This window comes from Schistocerca cancellata, chromosome 3 (assembly GCF_023864275.1).
Source record: "Schistocerca cancellata isolate TAMUIC-IGC-003103 chromosome 3, iqSchCanc2.1, whole genome shotgun sequence".
Lineage (NCBI taxonomy): Eukaryota > Metazoa > Arthropoda > Insecta > Orthoptera > Acrididae > Schistocerca > Schistocerca cancellata.
Window position 1 is genome coordinate 202,900,151 of NC_064628.1, and position 19,561 is coordinate 202,919,711.

Below are 19,561 nucleotides of genomic sequence, written 5' to 3' on the forward strand. Positions count from 1 at the left end.
CTTCCCACGCCCGAGTTCCCGGGTTCGATTCCCGGCGGGGTCAGGAATTTTCTTTGCCTCGTGATGGCTGGGTGTTGTGTGCTGTCCTTAGGTTAGTTAGGTTTTAGTAGTTCTAAGTTCTAGGGGACTTATGACCACAGCAGTTGAGTCCCATAGTGCTCAGAGCCATTTGAACCCGTTACTGGAGCGAAGTCACACAAAGACTGAAAAATTTCGCTGTGTTTGCTTTCCGCGATGTTGAACATCCGTTCACATAATACGGGGACAAGACCAACATGAATGTTTCTAGAGAAAGGAAATTTAATCGAGGAAATTCCTTGGTCAACATTCGCTACGGCTGAAAAATAAAAAATGAAACACAGTACGAGTAACTTTGTTCTGAGTCTGTGGACGTGTGCTGATTAAATTAATTTATATTTCAAATTATCTTCCCTTCTAATAGCTCGGTAGTGTGTGAAGAGCAGAAAGACATTAGAAAGTGAACATAAAGGAAAACCGAAACTGCAAATTCTCTTTGGTACTTAACGAACTATGAAAATATACAGAGTAATTTTGAGAGTCTCTTTATTTCCTAACAATTCAATTACTATATCAGTTTTACGACTCTTAGAAGTTAACTAGTTTCAGTTTATAATATTATTTTTAGATCTACAGTCACTGTATTGTAAAATAGTACAATACAGGCGCACTGTAAAGGATCACTTCGTTATGACTGCATATCAGAAGATGCTCGCATATAATGAAACCCAGTGATATAAGAATATACAGCCTACTGTTGCAGGTTAACTTTATCGTTTACCTAGGTTTCAACGTTAGTAATAACGTCTTCTTCAGAACATAAAATATTATTTAAATATTTGCCTAAAACAAGCCATGTCCTAAGTCAACTTTATAAAACATGATGCATAACCATAAGGTTTTGTCACTTCTATTAAACAACCTGTAGCAAATTCACGAGGCCCATTCAACGGGCTTAATGTGTATATTCTTATATAAACAATATAAGTTGCTGTCGCTGCATAAAAATGTATGAAATTATGAAACCCAGTGACCTATAATTGCTATGAAACTGCGAGTTCAAATAAAGTTTTACTGAACACCATAATTTCATTTCACTCTGGACAACACTGAACTATTTGTGTAATCCCTGTTATGAATATAGTTCTGTTTAGCGTTTTCGACACCAATTAGAATAAGACTTGACGTAATCCACGCTTAGCAGATTAATTTTTCCTGTCCAACTCGTATGCCCATTTACATGGAATGAAAACAAAACGTAAGGCTTACTACTGCAACGCTATATGTAGCGAACTCTCTGGTACAGTAAGTGGAGCCGCACGCACTCGACCTGTTAACCTTAGCTGTCCTCATCTGTTAAACAGCTGTTCGTATACTGTGCTACAAAATGAAACCTAATTAAGATTTGCATTAACACAACAGAACTACGGAAACGGTTGATACCCCAGAAAATAAATTAGAAGCTAATCCACTAAAATTGTATTTTTTTTATGAGGCCCTGCGTCCTCCAGTTTGATTGCTGTACACTAATCACAACAGTTATGCAATGATTAAAGTGGAATTCATCACAATTCATTCATCATAATTCGCGAATCAGCGACTGAAAACTATACTGGTTCCAAAATTAAAGCCACAAACGTCAGTTTTGCAAGGTTGCTTTTATTTTTCGACAAAACAGTAAAAAACAGGTGATAGTAAAGTGGAAACAGTGTAAAGAATGAAGAACATACACAACTGCAACATGCATAACTGTAAACAGTAATGTTTTTTGTATCCTCCAATTAACGAGTTTGCATACAAATTCAGATAGCTGATTAATGTGCTAAGTATGGGGTGTGACCGCTTCTGGCAGCAGTATAGGCATGACAATGGCGGGGCATTCTGTGACTGATAACGTCAGTCTCATCTTAAGGCAATAACGCCCATTCTTTCTGCAGAGCTGCTCGCAGTCTTGGAGAGTGGTTGGTGGACGCTGACGTGATGCAAGCCGTCACCCTAATGCACCCCAGAAATTCTCCATGGGATTCAAATCGGGAGAAGGAGGGGGCCACGCCATGCGTACAATGTCTTCCGTTTTAAAGAAAACGTCAACCACGCGCGCTCTATGAGGTCAAGAATTATCGTCCATCAATACAAATTCTCGGCCCACAGCATCTCCCAACAATCGCAAACGACGTCCCAAGATCTCGTGGCGATACCTGACAGCAGTTAAACGTTGTCGATTCACCGGTACAATTTCATGAATAGGGGTTCGAGCGATAAACATAATCAGTGCCCACACTGTCAGGGATCCTCCTCGATATCGTTGTCTTTCCACAACGTTTGGGTCCCGAAATCGTGTTCCACGTTGCGTCCAGACGCGAATCCATCAAGAATCACTCTCCAGACTAAATCGGGAGTCATCTGTAGAAACAGCACTGACCCACTATTCGACCGTCCAGGTGGCATGTTGATGACTCCACTGTAGATGTTCCCTTCTGTGGAGACCCGTCAGAGGTAGACATACAGCAGGTCTCCGGCAATAAAGGCCACTCTGCCGAAACCTTCTGCACACCTTTTTCCTCGTTGCAACACGTCCAGTGGATGCTGCGAGCTCACTTGCGAGCTTCCGTACAGTACTAAAGCGGTACTGTCGTGCCTTTACAGTCAAATTATGTTCCGCTGGTCTTACGTCGCACTTTGTGTATCCTGCCCCGCTATTCGGGATACAGTTTTGGTCTCTATAAACCGTCGTCACATCCGAGAAACAACAGAACGATTTATATTAAGCCATCAATCCGGATCAGTTTGTGACTGTCCTGCTTTCTTTCTTTCTATGGCCCTCCACCGCAGAGAGGCTGGTGGTCTTCTTCTCTGTGCCGTACAGCACCGTCTGTCACTGTGTACACAGCAATTGTGAATGTGAGACTGCCTGGAAAACACTTAAAAATGATTCAAATGGCTCAGAGCACTATGGGACATAACAGCGGATGTCATCAGTCCCCTAGAACTTAGAACTACTTAAACCTAACTAACCTAAGGACATCACACATATCCATGCCCGACACAGGATTCGAACCTGCGACCGTAGCGGTCGCGCGGTTCCAGACTGAAGCGCCTAGAACCGCTTGGCCACCACGGCCGGCGTGGCAAACACTACCTCGTTTCGTAGGTGCCCTGACGTCATCGGCTGCATGGTTGTCTGTCGATCGGACTGCCATCTTCCGTGAAAAGCACGGTCGTACGGACATCTGTTGACAGTTTGTATGATTATATCGTGAATTAGACGCAAAACAGTGGTTTGTTGCTTTAATTTTGGACGGCAATGTAGTTCCGACTGCCAAGGCACTTCTGCCTTTACTGAAGTAGCTATTAGAATATTAAATTATTTCAACACAGCAGCTCTTCCACGCGTGTCTTACAAACAAAATGCCAGAATAGGTTTTGATGTGCTGACATAACAATCTATTAACAACCCTGAGGCAGTATACAAGTAGATAACCAACATTGTCCACCTTACCGACAGTGGGCTGAGTGATGGTATATTATACGACACAAGGTTTGTTCGTAACGCTACGGTTTTCCAAGGCTATAAATATTGTGACTACCAAAATGTAACTTAACAACACCAATTAAAAGCAGAGCCCATGAGATTGTACGTATTCATACTTTAAGTACAAATCTTATTACGCAACTGAGGTGGAGCTTGACAGAGGTCGTTCCTCAGCCAACACCCGCCAAATCGTGTATTATTACACAATGGGCTGCCACTTCTATTTATAACTTTCTGGGCTACTGTGGCGTTACACAAAGCATTTCACTAATAATTTCCCTTTTAATAACAAATGTTCTACAACGGTTCATCCAGTGGAGATCGTTCTGGAACATAATTTGAAATAATTATTCCTTCATGCTGATGTGTTATATTTAGTTGGAACAGATTTCCTTTCCCGCACTTTAAGGGTTTACAATATTGCCTAATCCATAGCTCTGATCAAGATGCAGTTTTCGCCAGTCGATCTTAAATGAAACAAGGACTTACGAACTCCGAAATAGCGATATCAGTGAGATTACACATCACTACCATGTCTGAAATAAGTGCCCTAATGAATACTATTCATATCCTAGAACAGCGCCGTAAATAGTTCACGCATAATTCAAAGACGGAGAACACAAAGGTAATAGACAAAGTGGATTTTTTTCTAAATTACTTATCCAGTTTCAGGCAGAATTTTACTATTTCCTCCACAATTTTATTTTGATATTTATACATTATATAAGCACTGAAAACTGAAGGAAGAATCGTACGTTCGTATAGAATGTAGTGTTCTTTTTACGAATGAGACTGCGGTAACTGCTTTAATCATAATTAACTAATGGCAAATACCTCTTGATAGAAGTTCGTAATACGTATACAGCTACAATTTTGTTACAAGGAAGCAGTAAAATGGGAAAAGTAGTTCCCAATTAGTGTTACTACGAAGCCAATTCAAGTGATGTGCAGCTCATTTGAAACATGGTGAATGAATTAGAAACGATGCTGCTAAAGAATCTTGTTACTAAAATCTGTCAACGTTTTGTAGTCGAACCCACCATGCTGCTGCAGGGAACAGTAAACTATTATAGTATTTCCCTGAAGTTACATGTTCCTTCTTTCTGAACCCCATGAATGTTGTCGACCACAAATCACTCAGCAATGACTGGTTTAGTGTACTCATAGAATCCACTCCCATAACTGTGACTATCTTGCCTCTGCGTCATAATCGAGATGAGTGTGTTGCCTGATTTCTAGATGGAGACCAATACAGGAAGATTCAAGAACTACACTTTCAGTTGGTTTGCTGGGACCAGTGAACTGATGAAGCCACATGTTCACACACCGGCACACACTGCATACACCTTCGTTTTAGAATTGTTTCACTCCTGACATGAGCAGAACGTCAACTCTATGAAGGGGGTTGGGTTCACACAAGACGAAATGTCATATCACACCACGTAAAATGACTTGATATAAACGGTACAAGTTAGACCTTAACAGGCTGTCCATTTAAGCGAAATATGCCTCTAGTATTAACCACGTCTTTTTGAATTAGAAAAAAATGCTGCTATTTCAAGAAATATGTCCTACCAATGAACATCGAACAGCCACAATCTTATGACCACCAACCTAATAAACGGTATGTCCATCTTTGGCACGGATAACAGTGGAAATGCTTCGTGCGATGGAAGCAATGAGGTCTTTGTAGATTGCTGGAGGCAGTTGACACCTCATATGCGCACACTAGTCATTTGTAAATTTCGGGGATGGGGGCGATGAGCTCTGACGCCACGTTCAATCACATCCTAGATGTGAGCTGTGGAGTTGAGGGTCAGCACATAAACTGGAATTCGCTACTGTGTTTCTCGAACTAATTGGTCACACGCCAGGCCTTATGACATACACTGTCGTCGGGAGACATGATGGTCATGAAAAGGTGTAAGTGGTCTCCAACCAGGGTTTGATACTCCTTCGCCGTCATGGAGCCTTGGACGAGTTCCACTGGACCCTTGAATCCCAAGTGAATGATCCCAAGAGCATAATGGACCCACCGCCCGTTTGCCCCCACCCCACAGCTTTTCCGCTGGGAGACGGCGGATTCGCACCCTCCCATCGACATGAGACCACACAAGGTTCTGCCAGTGCTTATGATTACATGCCCGTTTCAGTCGTAGTTGCCGATGTCTTCGGGTTAACATTGGCACATGCATGGAACGACGGCTGCAGAGGCCCACATTCAGGAGTTTCGTTGCACTGTTTGTTTAGACACACATGGACTCTGCCCAGGATTAAAGTCTTAGTTAGTTCCACCACGGTTCACAGCCTGTCCTGTTTTACCCGTCTGTCCAGCCGACGACGTCCTACGTCTGGACGTGGTTTCACTTTTCTTCCACCGAGTGTTGAAGAGGACTTCTAGAGCACCCGACAAGTCGTGCGGTTTCCTGAAAGCTCGCGCCGAGCCTCCGGGCCATCGTAATCTGTCCTCACATGGAGCGTGCACCTTCCTCGTTCTCCAAACTGACAGTACGCTCACTTATACCATATTCATCGTACGTGTTTCTGACTGCAGCCGTTCCTCGCCAAGTGACGCTGCTATCGCCTGGACGGGTTTATATTGATACTTGGGGTCGGTGGTCTTAGTGTTCTGGCTGATCCGTGTAATTGTATGCTAGTGATATATGCTATTGCTTACAGAAAGATGATACTCAGAAGGTGAGGTAGGTCACTGTGGACAAGATCACAAATCAGGTTTAATAGTACGCCTAGAGTATCGATGTGTTGCAAAATTATTGCGAAAAGGACTGTGGTCAGGGATCTTTCGAACTCTTGCCAGACATTCTTTAAAGAATTCTCCTTAGTGCATATGCAGAACAGTACTTTGGATCAGAGGTAAATAACTTTTCATCTCATCAGCACAGGGCGCTCCTTATCTTAGTGAAGCGATCGGGAGCTGGTAGGTTGAGTGATGAGATGGTGGGCCAACGAAAACAAATTTTAACAATAAATTATTAACATCAAGGCTCAAGAAAAAAGAAAATAGTAAATTCTTAAATATGAAGCCCTGGTGGTTCACGAGAAAGCGCCTAGCAAGGTAGAATAAATGGGTGTTACAATTCTCCGCCTAGAAAGTAGCGTAGAATGACAGTTGCTTGCTGTTGTTTGAGCAGCACTACAAGTACAAGATTAATAACAACCTGAACGCCTCAAGGAAATGTTTAAAGAAAATAGAATTCCAAAATTTTAAAATATAATTAGGATACTCTCGTAAATGAGTAAAATAATTACAAACATACTATATTTACGTCTAACAACCAATTATATGTCTGCAGTAAGTGGGGCGCCACAAAAGTTTAGTTAGATAGATGTCAGGAGGTGAGATCCACTAAGGATAAGGAAAGTAATTGTAAGTCAGAGGTCCCCGACAGTGGCCAGCAGCAAATTAGAAACTAAAACTTCTGAGCACTATGGGACTTAACATCTATGGTCATCAGTCCCCTAGAACTTAGAATTACGTAAACCTAACTAACCTAAGGACATCACACACATCCATGCCCGAGGCAGGATTCGAACCTGCGACCGTAGCAGTCGCGCGGCTCCGGACTGAGCGCCGAGAACCGCTAGACCACCGCCTTCTACGCATACTTATCATGTACGTGCAGTAACAATAATAAAAAGGAAACCTATAAGGATGTTTTAAAATAAATTTCTTAAGAGCACAGCTCATAAAATGAATAACAAAGTAACGTACGAAGCTTGGGCGATACTAACAGCCTACGCACCCATTAGTTACGGAAACAGCTCGCCTGGTACAGTTAACAAGAAAAAAAAAATTTCTGGTAAATTCTGTGGTACCAAACTGCGGAGGTCACCGGTCCCCAGCCCTATACATTCCTTACTCTAACTTAAACTAACGTACGCTAAGGACAACACATACACCCATGCCCGAGGGAGGACTCGAACCTCCAACGGAGGGAGCTGCGCGAACCGTGGCAAGATTTCCAAGACCTCGTGGCTACCCCGCGTTCCGCAGTTAACAAGAAATTCGAGCAAATAACACACGCACACAGCCATTCACGATGCATGCTCAAAACGGCCACAAACAGCTGAACAGAAATAATTGACGAGCTCACTCTCTCCTGGTTCTATGCAAGACACGGAAAAAGTACTAGCAAGTTGCAACATAACCTGGATGACGGGATCACAAGTCACCTGTTTAAGAAGTTCAGATCGCTGCCTAATGATGAATCTAGATGCTCACCATAAAGATTTCAACAGTTTACAGATGAGAAAAAATTCAGGGAAAGGTCCCCGTCTGTCAAATTATCGAGTGGCTAGTAGCTCGAATTGAGTTATGAATTTCTGAAAGAACTTTCCTCTGGCCAGGCCGCCGTTTTTGCTCCAATAATCAGTCCGCCAGGGAGGTAAACACGTACGCTGCAACAGTAAACCACGAACACCACACTGTGCCTAGAATAATCCTATTTTCCTCATGTATGCCATACGCGCGTATACAACGCCGCTCGGCGCCACGCTTCTGGCCGCTTGCGGAGGCGATCTACTGGTTACTCAGCAACCGGGAAAGGATGTTCTCACAGCTAGGGTATATGCCATATTGGAAGCACGTGATTGAAAAATGGCTTGAACACTGATCACTTGTATCGCGTCTCGGCCCATCCATAAAACAAAACCTTTGGCAAACTAGTTCGCTGTAGCTAGAATCCGTCTCTGGAGAAAGCTATCCTGCACTCTGCCCAGAATAACTGACCTGTTGCTTTCTAGAAGAGCCTCAGCACATACTTCTGTTACTTTCACAAAGATCCCTCTAAAATTAACTTACATGGACAGCTGACATCAGTTTCTCCCAATTACTCTCGTTTGCTTTTCCTTTTCCAGTCATTCGCGTCACTTTCTCCTTCCCTATCTTTGTTAAATACGTTTCATCGTGTTCCTCTTCCTTTCCAACTTTCCGTCATGTCTATTGCTGCTATCGCTCAGACCTTAAATCTGTCTCCTTGTAACTGGTATTTTTGTTGCATTGCTTATGAGAGAATGTAAAGAGCTTTTATCATTTTTCGCTGCACTGCAATAATCTATAGATATGTTTTATACGGTATATGTGAAGCACACTGTATAACATGTCAGTCTTAAAAATATAATACAAAAGTCGTAAGAGAGGGCCTGGTGGCCATAATTATGGCACATTTACCAAATATTTCGATGCTGGATTAATGAAAAAGTACAGAATCGTCAAGATGGTCGTTTTTTCTCTGTGGTGACATAAGTAATGGGATGCCTCCTAATATCATGTCGGATATCCTTTTGTCTTGCGTAGTGCAGCAGCTCAAAGTGGCATGGACTCAATAAGTCATTAAAAGTAACCCTAAGAAATATTGAGCCATGATGCGTCTATAGCCGTCCGTATTTGGGAAATTCTTGACAGTGTAGGTTGATCAGCACGAACTGATGTCTGAACTACATCTCATAAATGTCCCACGGGATTTATGTTGGACGTCTGGGTGGCTAAATCATTCGCTCTAATTATCAAAGAAGGTTCTTCAAACGAATCGCAGACAATTGTGGCCTCGTAACACAACATCCTGTCCACCCCTCGTGGTCTCGCGGTAGCGTTCTCGCTTCTCGAGCACGGAGTCCCGGGTTCGATTCCCGGCGGGGTCAGGGATTTTTCCTGCCTCGAGATGACTGGGTGCTGTTGTGTCGTCTTCATCGTCATCATTCATCCCCATTACGGTCGGAGGAAGGCAGCGGCAAACCACCTCCATTAGGACCTTGCCTAGTAAGGTGGTGCGGGTCTCCCGGATCTTACCCCTACGCTCTGTAAGCAAGCATGGGACTTCATTTCATTTTCAACACAACATCCTAGTGTGGAAACATGAAGTCCATGAATGGCTGCGAATGGTATTCAAGTAGCCTAAAATGTTTCTAATCATAGATTGGTTCAGTCTGACCAAAGTGCCCTGTCCATTCCATAAAAACACAGCCGACACCATTACGGAGCTACCACAAGGATGCACATTGTTTTGTTCATCACTTCGGTTCAGGGCCTCATGGGGCTTACGCCACAATCGAACGATAACATCAGCTCTTATCAACTGAAATCCGAATTTATTTGAATAGTCCACGGTTTTCTAGTCGTGTAGAGCGCAATACACTTGCCAATCCCCTGTGTGCTTGTTACTGCATGGACACCACTTTTGTTGTACGACTTGTACGGATGATCTCGACATCTATCTACGCAGTGAAGACGTTCGCTCTGCTCTGACATGGGTGGTCAGATATGGTGTTCTGTTAACATTTCCAAGTGGCAGGTTTTGCTCACTACATTTAGCCTAAATGAGGGAAGTGAAACTCCTCTAAATGTGGTCACCACTGTCAGCTGCATTCTTTTCTTTTTTTTTTTTTTCATCAGTCTTCTGACTGGTCTGATGCGGCCCGCCACGAATTCCTCTCCTGTGCTAAGCTCTTTATCACACAATAGAACATCCTGAATTATTTGCTGGATGTATTCCAATGTCTGTCTCCTTCTACAGTTTTTTCCCTCTACAGCTCCCTCTATTACCATGGAAGTCATTTCCTCATGTCTTAAAATATGTCTTATCTTCCTGTCTCTTGTCTTTATCAGTGTTTTCCACATACTCCTTTCCTCTCCCAAATGCTTCGATTCTCTTCGGTTCCGGTTTTACCACAGTCCATGAAATGAAATGTAGTGTGGCTAAGGCCTCCCGTCGGGTAGACCGTTCGCCTGGTGCAGGTCTTTCGATTTGACGCCACTTCGGCGACCTGCCCGTCGATGGGTCCATGTTTCACTGCCATACAATGCTTTACTCCAGACGGACGTTCTCAGAAATGTCCTCCTCAAATTAAGGCCGATATTAGATATTAGTAGACTTCTCTTGGCCAGAAATGCCCTTTTTTCTATTCCTAGAATTCTTTTGACGTCCTCCTTGCTCCGACCGTCATTGGTTATTTTACTGCCTCGGTAGCAGAATTCCGTAACTTCTATTACTTCGTGACCATCATTCCATTCAACAGTTCACGTAATTATTCTTCGCTTTCACTCAAGATTGCAATGTCAACAGCGAATCGCATCATTAACATCCTATCACCATGAATTTTAATTTCACTTATGCACTTTTATTTTCATTATTGCTTCCTCAAAATGGTTCAAATGGCTCTGAGCACTGTGGGACTTAACTTCTGAGGTCATCAGTCCCCTATAACTTAGACCTACTTAAACCTAACTAACCTAAGGACATCACACACATCCATGCCCGGGGCAGGATTCGAACCTGCGACCGTAGCGGTCGTGCGGTTCCAGACTTTAGTGCCTAGAACCGCTCTGCCACTCCGGCCGGCTATGGCTTCCTAAAAGTACAGATTGAACAGCAGAGACGAAAGGCTACATCCTCGTTTTATACTCTTTTTAATACGAGCACTTCGTTCTTGGTCGTCCAATCTTATTATTCCCTCTTCGCTGTAGTACATATTGTATGTCACCCATCCCTCCCGCTAGCTTACTCCTACATTTTTTTGAATTTCGGACACTTTGCCCCATTTTACATTGTCGAGCACTTTTTCCAGGTCGGCAAATCCTATGATCGTGACTTGACTTTTCTTTAATCTTGCTTCAGTTATTAACCGCAATATCAGAATTGCTTCTCTGGTGTCTTTACCTTTCATAAAGCCAAACTGATCGTCATCTAGTGCATCCCCAGTTTTTTTTCCATTCTTCCGTATATTATTCTCGTAAGCAAATCGGATGAATGAGCTGTTAAGCTGATTGTGCTATAAATCTCGCTCTTGTCAGCTCTTGCCGTTTTTGGAATTGTGAGGATGATGCTTTTCCGAAAGTCAGACGGTAAGTCGCCAGACTCATATATACTAGACACCAACGTGAATGGTCGTTTCTTTTTTTTTCCCACTTCCCCAAATGATTTTAGAAATTCTAATGGAATGTTTTCCATCCCTTCTGCCTTTATTTGATCTTCAGTAGCCCAAAGTTCTTTTAAATTCGGATTCTAATACTAGATCCCCTTTCTCTTCTAAATCGACTCCTGTTAATTCTTCTATCATATTATACAAATATTTTCCGTCATGGACGCCTTCAATGTATTCTTTCCACCTATCCGCTCTCTCCTTTGCGTGTAACATTGGAGATCCCGTGGCACTCTTCATGTTATCTCCCTTGCTTTTAGCGTCACCGAAGGTGGTTTTGACTTTCCTGTAAGCTGAGACTGTCCTTCCAACAATCATTTCTTTTTCAACGTCTTCACATGTTTCCTGCAGCCATTTCCTCTTAGTTTCCCTGCACTTCCTTTTTCTTTCATTCTTCAGCGACTTGTATTTCTATATTCTTGAGTTTCCCGGAACACTTTTATACTTCCTCCTTTCATCGATCAGTTAAAATATTTCTTCTGTTCCCATGGTTTTCTCATAGTTACCTACTCTGTACCTATGTTTCCTTCACAGTTTCTGTGATTGCCCTTTTTAGAGAAGTTCATTCCTCTTCAGCTGTACTGCCAACTGAGAGATTCCTCATTACTGTATGTATATCCTTAGAGAACTTCAACCGTATCCCTTCATTTCTTAGTACTACCGTAACCCATTTATTTGCGTATTGATTTTTCCTGACTAATGTCTTAAACTTAATTCTACTGTTCATCACTACTATATTGTGATCTGAGTCTATATCTGTTCCTGTGTTCGCCATACAATGCAATATCTGATTTCGTAATATCTGTCTGACCATAATGTAATCTAACTGAAGTCTTCCCGAATCACCCGGCCTTTTCCAAGTATACCACCTCCTCGTCATTCCTGAACAGAGTATTCGCTTTTACTAGTAGAAACTTGTTACTGATATTAGTTAGTCTTTCTCCTCACACATTCCTTGTCCCAAGCCCACATTCTCCTGTAACCTTTTCTTCTATTCATTCCTCAACCACTGCATTCCAGTCTTCCATGACATGTCACTTTACATACTATATTACCCTTTCAATATCCTCATATACTTTCTCTACGTCTTCATCTTCAGCTTGCGACGTACAATAACTACCGTTATTGTTGTTGGTTTGCTGTCGATTCTGATAAGAAACACCCTATCACTAAACTGTTCACAGTAACACACTCTGTGCCCTACCTTCCCATTCATAACTAATCGTACTCCCATTATACCAATTTATGCTGATGTTGATGATACCCTATACTCATCTGACAAGAAATGCTTGTCGTCTTTCCACTTGGCTGACTCTACTTCATCTAGATTGAGCCTTTGCATTTCCCTATCCAGATTTTCTAGTTTCCCTACGACGTTCCAGCTTCTGATATTCCACGCCCCGACTCGTAGAACGTTATCCTTTCGTTGATTATTCATTCTTGTTCTCATGGTATCCTCACGTTTGGCAGTCCACTCCCGGAGATCCGAATGGGGGACTATTTCGGAATCTTTTGCCAATCAAGAGATCGTCATGCCACATCTTAAAATACAGGCCACATGTCCTGTGGATACACGTTACGTGTTTTTAATGCAGTGGTTTCCATTACTTTCTGCATCCTCTTGGCGTTGATCTTTGCTGTTTCTTCCCTCTTTAGGCGCAGTTTCCCACCCCAAGGACAAGGATGTGTCTTGAACCTGTGTGCGCTCCTCCGCGCTCTTTGACAAGGCCGTTGGTAGAATGAGTGGTAACTTCTTATGCCGGATGTCTTTGGACGCCAGTGCTAATTGTTAATCAAAATTCAAGCAGCGGTGGTATTCGAACTCGGGACTGAAGACATTTTGAATATGAATCAAAGATGCTACCCTTGGACCACGGGTGCATCGATTTTACGAACGATCTTCGTCTTCCGGCTGCCACAAACAGAAGAAATCTCCTCCAAAAGATCAGGGCTGGCTTCTTTAATCACCGGCTTAGATTCCTCCACGCTGTACAACGTGTGCGATACGAGAGTGTCTACCACCTGACACAAGTGTTTCCAGTCCCAGTTACCTTCGCGGGTCATATGTTGATGGTTATGGGATTCCTTGTGTGTACTGAGATGTTACTCAAAGTTCAATATAATATACCTCCCTTGCCCTCGCATGGGAGCATAGTGAGGCTGCCTTATTCCATGTGCTCGACAGAGCATTTTTTGATAGGTCCCAAGTGAAAATCTCGCTCCGTTGCCCAATGAGTCTCATCGGACTGCTTTTTCATGAATACCCTACCCCCCATGAACCATTGACCTTGCCGTTGGTGGGGAGGCTTGCGTGCCTCAGCGATACAGATAGCCGTACCGTAGGTGCAACCACAACGGAGGGGTATCTGTTGAGAGGCCAGACAAACGTGTGGTTCCTGAAGAGGGGCAGCAGCCTTTTCAGTAGTTGCAAGGGCAACAGTCTGGATGATTGACTGATCTGGCCTTGTAATAATAACCTAAACGGACTTGCTGTGCTGGTACTGCTAACGGCTGAAAGCAAGGGGAAACTACGGCCGTAATTTTTCCCGAGGGCATGCAGCTTTACTGTATGATTAAACGATGATGGCGTCCTCTTGGGTAAAATATTCCGGAGGTAAAATAGTCCCCCATTCGGATCTCCGGGCGGGGACTACTCAAGAGGATGTCGTTATCAGGAGAAAGAAAACTGGCGTTCTACGGATCGGAGCGTGGAATGTCAGATATCTTAATCGGGCAGGTAGGTTAGAAAATTTTAAAAGGGAAATGGATAGGTTAAAGTTAGATATAGTGGGAATTAGTGAAGTTCGGTGGCAGGAGGAACAAGACTTCTGGTCAGGTGACTACAGGGTTATAAACACAAAGTCAAATAAGGTTAACGCAGGAGTAGGTTTACTAATGAATAGGAAAATAGGAATGCGGGTAAGCTACTACAAACAGCATAGTGAACGCTTTATTGTGGTTGGCTCTGAGCACTATGGGACTCAACATCTTAGGTCATAAGTCCCCTAGAACTTAGAACTACGTAAACCTAACTAACCTAAGGACATCACACACACCCATGCCCGAGGCAGGATTCGAACCTGCGACCGTAGCAGTACCGCGGTTCCGGACTGCAGCGCCAGAACCGCTAGACCACCGCGGCCGGCCGCTTTATTGTGGCCAAGATAGATACGAAGCCCACACCTACTACAGTAGTACAAGTTTATATGCCAACTAGCTCTGCAGATGACGAAGAAATTGATGAAATGTATGATGAGATAAAAGAAATTATTCAGATAGTGAAGGGAGACGAAAATTTAATAGTCATGGGTGACTGGAATTCGAGTGTAGGAAAAGGGAGAGAAGGAAATGTAGTAGGTGAATATGGATTGGGGCTACGAAATGAAAGAGGAAGCCGCCTGGTAGAATTTTGCACAGAGCACAACTTAATCATAGCTAACACTTGGTTTAAGAATCATGATAGAAGGTTGTATACATGGAAGAACCCTGGAGATACTAAAAGGTATCAGATAGATTATATAATGGTAAGACAGAGATTTAGGAACCATGTTTTAAATTGTAAGACATTTCCAGGGGCAGATGTGGACTCTGACCACAATCTATTGGTTATGACCTGTAGATTAAAACTGAAGAAACTGCAAAAAGGTGGGAAATTAAGGAGATGGAACCTGGATAAACTGAAAGAACCAGAGGTTGTATAGATTTTCAGAGAGAGCATAAGGGAACAATTGACAGGAATGGGGGAAAGAAATACAGTAGAAGAGGAATGGGTAGCTTTGAGGGATGAAGTAGTGAAGGCAGCAGAGGATCAAGTAGGTAAAAAGACGAGGGCTAGTAGAAATCCTTGGGTAACAGAAGAAATATTGAATTTAATTGATGAAAGGAGAAAATATAAAAATGCAGTAAATGAAGCAGGCAAAAAGGAATACAAACGTCTCAAAAATGAGATCGTCAGGAAGTGCAAAATGGCTAAGCAGGCATGGCTAGAGGACAAATGCAAGGATGTAGAGGCTTATCTCACTAGGGGCAAGATAGATACTGCCTACAGGAAAATTAAAGAGACCTTTGGAGATAAGAGAACCACTTGTATGAACATCAAGAGCTCAAATGGAAACCCAGTTCTAAGCAAAGAAGGGAACGCAGAAAGGTGGAAGGAGTATATAGAGGGTCTATACAAGGGCGATGTACTTGAAGTCAATATTATGGAAATGGATGAGGATGTAGATGAAGATGAAATGGGAGATACGATACTGCGTGAAGAGCTTGACAGAGCACTGAATGACCTGAGTCGAAACAAGGCCCCCGGAGTAGACAACATTCCATTGGAACTTCTGACGGCCTTGGGAGAGCCACTCCTGACAAAACTCTACCATCTGGTGAGCAAGATGTATGAGACAGGTGAAATACCCTCAGACTTCAAGAAGAATATAATAATTCCATTCCCAAAGAAAGCAGGTGTTGACAGATGTGAAAATTACCGAACAATCAGTTTAATAAGCCACAGCTGCAAAGTACTAACACGAAGAATTCTTTACAGACGAATGGAAAAACTAGTAGAAGCCGACCTCGGGGAAGATCAGTTTGGATTCCGTAGAAATACTGGAACACGTGAGGCAATACTGACCTTACGACTTATCTTAGAAGAAAGATTAAGGAAAGGCAAACCTACGTTTCTAGCATTTGTAGACTTAGAGAAAGCTTTTGACAATGTTGACTGGAATACTCTCTTTCAAATTCTAAAGGTGACAGGGGTAAAATACAGGGAGCGAAAGGCTATTTACAATTTGTACAGAAACCAGATGGCAGTTATAAGAGTCGAGTGACATGAAAGGGAAGCAGCGGTGGGGAAGGGAGTAAGACAGGGTTGTAGCCTCTCCCCGATGTTATTCAATCTGTATATTGAGCAAGCAGTAAAAGAAACAAAAGAAAAATTCGGAGTAGGTATTAAAATCCATGGAGAAGAAATAAAAACTTTGAGGTTCGCCGATGACATTGTAATTCTGTCAGAGACAGCAAAGGACTTAGAAGAGCAGTTGAACGGAATGGATGGTATCTTGAAAGGAGGATATAAGATGAACATCAAAAAAAGCAAAACGAGGATAATGGAATGTAGTCTAATTAAGTCGGGTGATGCCGAGGGAATTAGATTAGGAAATGAGACACTTAAAGTAGTAAAGGAGTTTTGCTATTTGGGGAGCAAAATAACTGATGATGGTCGAAGTCGAGAGGATATAAAATGTAGACTGGCAATGGCAAGGAAAGCGTTTCTGAAGAAGAAAAATTTGTTAACATCGAGTATGGATTTAAGTATCAGGAAGTCATTTCTGAAAGTATTTGTATGAAGTGTAGCCATGTATGGAAGTGAAACATGGACGGTAAATAGTTTGGACAAGAAGAGAATAGAAGCTTTCGAAATGTGGTGCTACAGAAGAATGCTGAAGAGAAGATGGGTAGATCACATAACTAATGAGGAAGTATTGAATAGGATTGGGGAGAAGAGAAGTTTGTGGCACAACTTGACCAGAAGAAGGGATCGGTTGGTAGGACATGTTCTGAGGCATCAAGGGATCACCAATTTAGTATTGGAGGGCAGCGTGGAGGGTAAAAATCGTAGGGGGAGACCAAGAGATGAATACACTAAGCGATTCTGAAGGATGTAGGTTGCAGTAGGTACTGGGAGATGAAGAAGCTTGCACAGGATAGAGTAGCATGAAGAGCTGCATCAAACCAGTCTCAGGACTGAAGACCACAACAACAACAGCACCCTAGCCGGTCACCAGGTCATTGGCAATGAAGACTAAATTAGATTTAGTTTCTGTATGGATTGACATTCCTGGACTAAAGACATAAATTTGATAGTTTATGACACACCATAGGCGAAAATCGTTCACTATATGTAACTAATATATGAAGAGAATATTAAGTTAATTTAGCATCCTAATCCCGTGTCCCTCCAGGAAGTATCTCCACTATCGCAGAGTTGCCAGACTATATCTACAATGTTGTCATTCCCAATCATCCTCGCAGCAGGAAGGAGTACATTCCAGAGCCGATGACTTTCTTCAACAGGCTAGCAAATCCGGAGTGAATCTTGCGATTCAAAGACGCAGTGGAAGCATGCTAACCGGCAAATACTTGTAAAAATATGTAACCAAAAGTGTGTAATTCAACAAAATTGACATGCATTAAGAGGAGGGGAAATGAGCTGGAAGGCCTTCCTCTTCATAGCATCCATTATTTCGTTTCTCTTTTATTCCGTAGATTATCAGAATGTTCGTTTCAAAATTATGGAGTAGTAATTGTTAGAATCGCCTGCTAAGTCATATTTAAATAGGAAAATAATTAGTGCCCTTTATAATGCAGGACTTAGTGATAGCAAGTCCTTAAATAAAAGAAATTGAATAAGCAGCCTAGAGTGACGTTTACACACAGCGAACCGTAGCAATCTCTGCGGTTAAGAGGCGAGGGCATAGATGAAAGGCGGTGTCACACTATCTAGAAGCCATCGTTGTATGATGTTCATATAAAAGGAGTCATTAACAGTGTTCGTTGTCAACTAGATTATTACTCGAGAGTCCTTAAAAATGTGTGAACGGCATCGTCACACAACAGTCCAATTTCATAACATTTAATACTGAGCACGTTTCTTTTTCACTGGTTTATTCGGTAAATAATGATAATGGTATACTTACTGTTAAAAATTTGCTTGTTTATGCATTTCGCAGGCAACCCATCATCACAGAAACATTTAAAAGGACATCATATATAGCTTTTGTTTCCATGATGCAGTAGTCAAAAAGAGAATACGAGTAATAATACATACTAGGGACACCCAATAATTAAAGATAAAAACTAATGTAGAAACGAAAAAGTATGGAGGGGAGATATTTTTAACATTCATGCCTTTCGATTTTCATCACTGGAACCAACTGAAAACGGCTGATGGATAAAAATTGTTTCGCTTATAACCTGAACATTGCATTTAACAATATTTCTGGCCTTTAAACTTCCCACATTAGATGGACAACGTTCAGTGATTCGATGTTTCTCTTTCTGCGAAAAAACCGCTTATAATCTGTTCTCGAATGCTTTTATATTCTGGTTAAATACCGGGTGATCAAAAAGTCAGTATAAATTTGAAAACTTAATAAACCACGGAATAGTGTAGATAGAGAGGTAAAAATTGACACACATGCTTGGAATGACATGGGAGTTTATTAGAACCAAAAAAAGCAAAGTATTGCTAGACGCGTGAAGGATTTCTTTCTAGCGTTGTTTGGTGATGATAGTGTGCTCAGCCTCCACTTCCGTCATGCTTGGCCTCCCAGGTCCCCAGACCTCAGTCAGTGCGATTATTGGCTTTGGGGTTACTTGAAGTCGCAAGTGTATCGTGATCGACCGACATCTCTAGGGATGCTGAAAGACAACATCCGACGCCAAGGCCTCACCATAATTCCGGACATGCTTCACAGTGCTGTTCACAACATTATTCCTCGACTACAGCTATTGTCGAGGAATGATGGTGGACATATTGAGCATTTCCTGTAAAGAACATCATCTTTGCTTTGTCTTACTTTGTTATGCTAATTATTGCTGTTCTGACCAGATGAAGCGCCATCTGTCGGACATTTTGTGAACTTTTGTATTTTTTCGGTTCTAATAAAACCCCACGTCATTCCAAGCATGTGTGTCAATTTGTACCTCTCTATTATTCCGTGATTTATTCAGTTTTCAAATTTATACTGACTTTTTGATCACCTGGTATATACAAACCGCGGAATTTATTCTAAGTCGGCAGATTAACGATCGAACCTCAGTGACTGACGAGCAACGTCCTGGCCGGTGGGCAAAAGTGTCAATTCCTTCGCCTGATACCCGCATTGACCATATTATTCGTGCAGACCGACATGTTGTGTTTGTACAGATAGGAGAAGCAGTTCAAATGGGTGTTAGCATTGTTCATAACGTCATTAGTAACAAGCTAGAGTACAGAAAAAGTAATGCAGGGCGGGTTGCAGTTAATGCTCAAAAACAAGGAATCAAGACTCGAAGTGTACATATTTTAAAAGAACG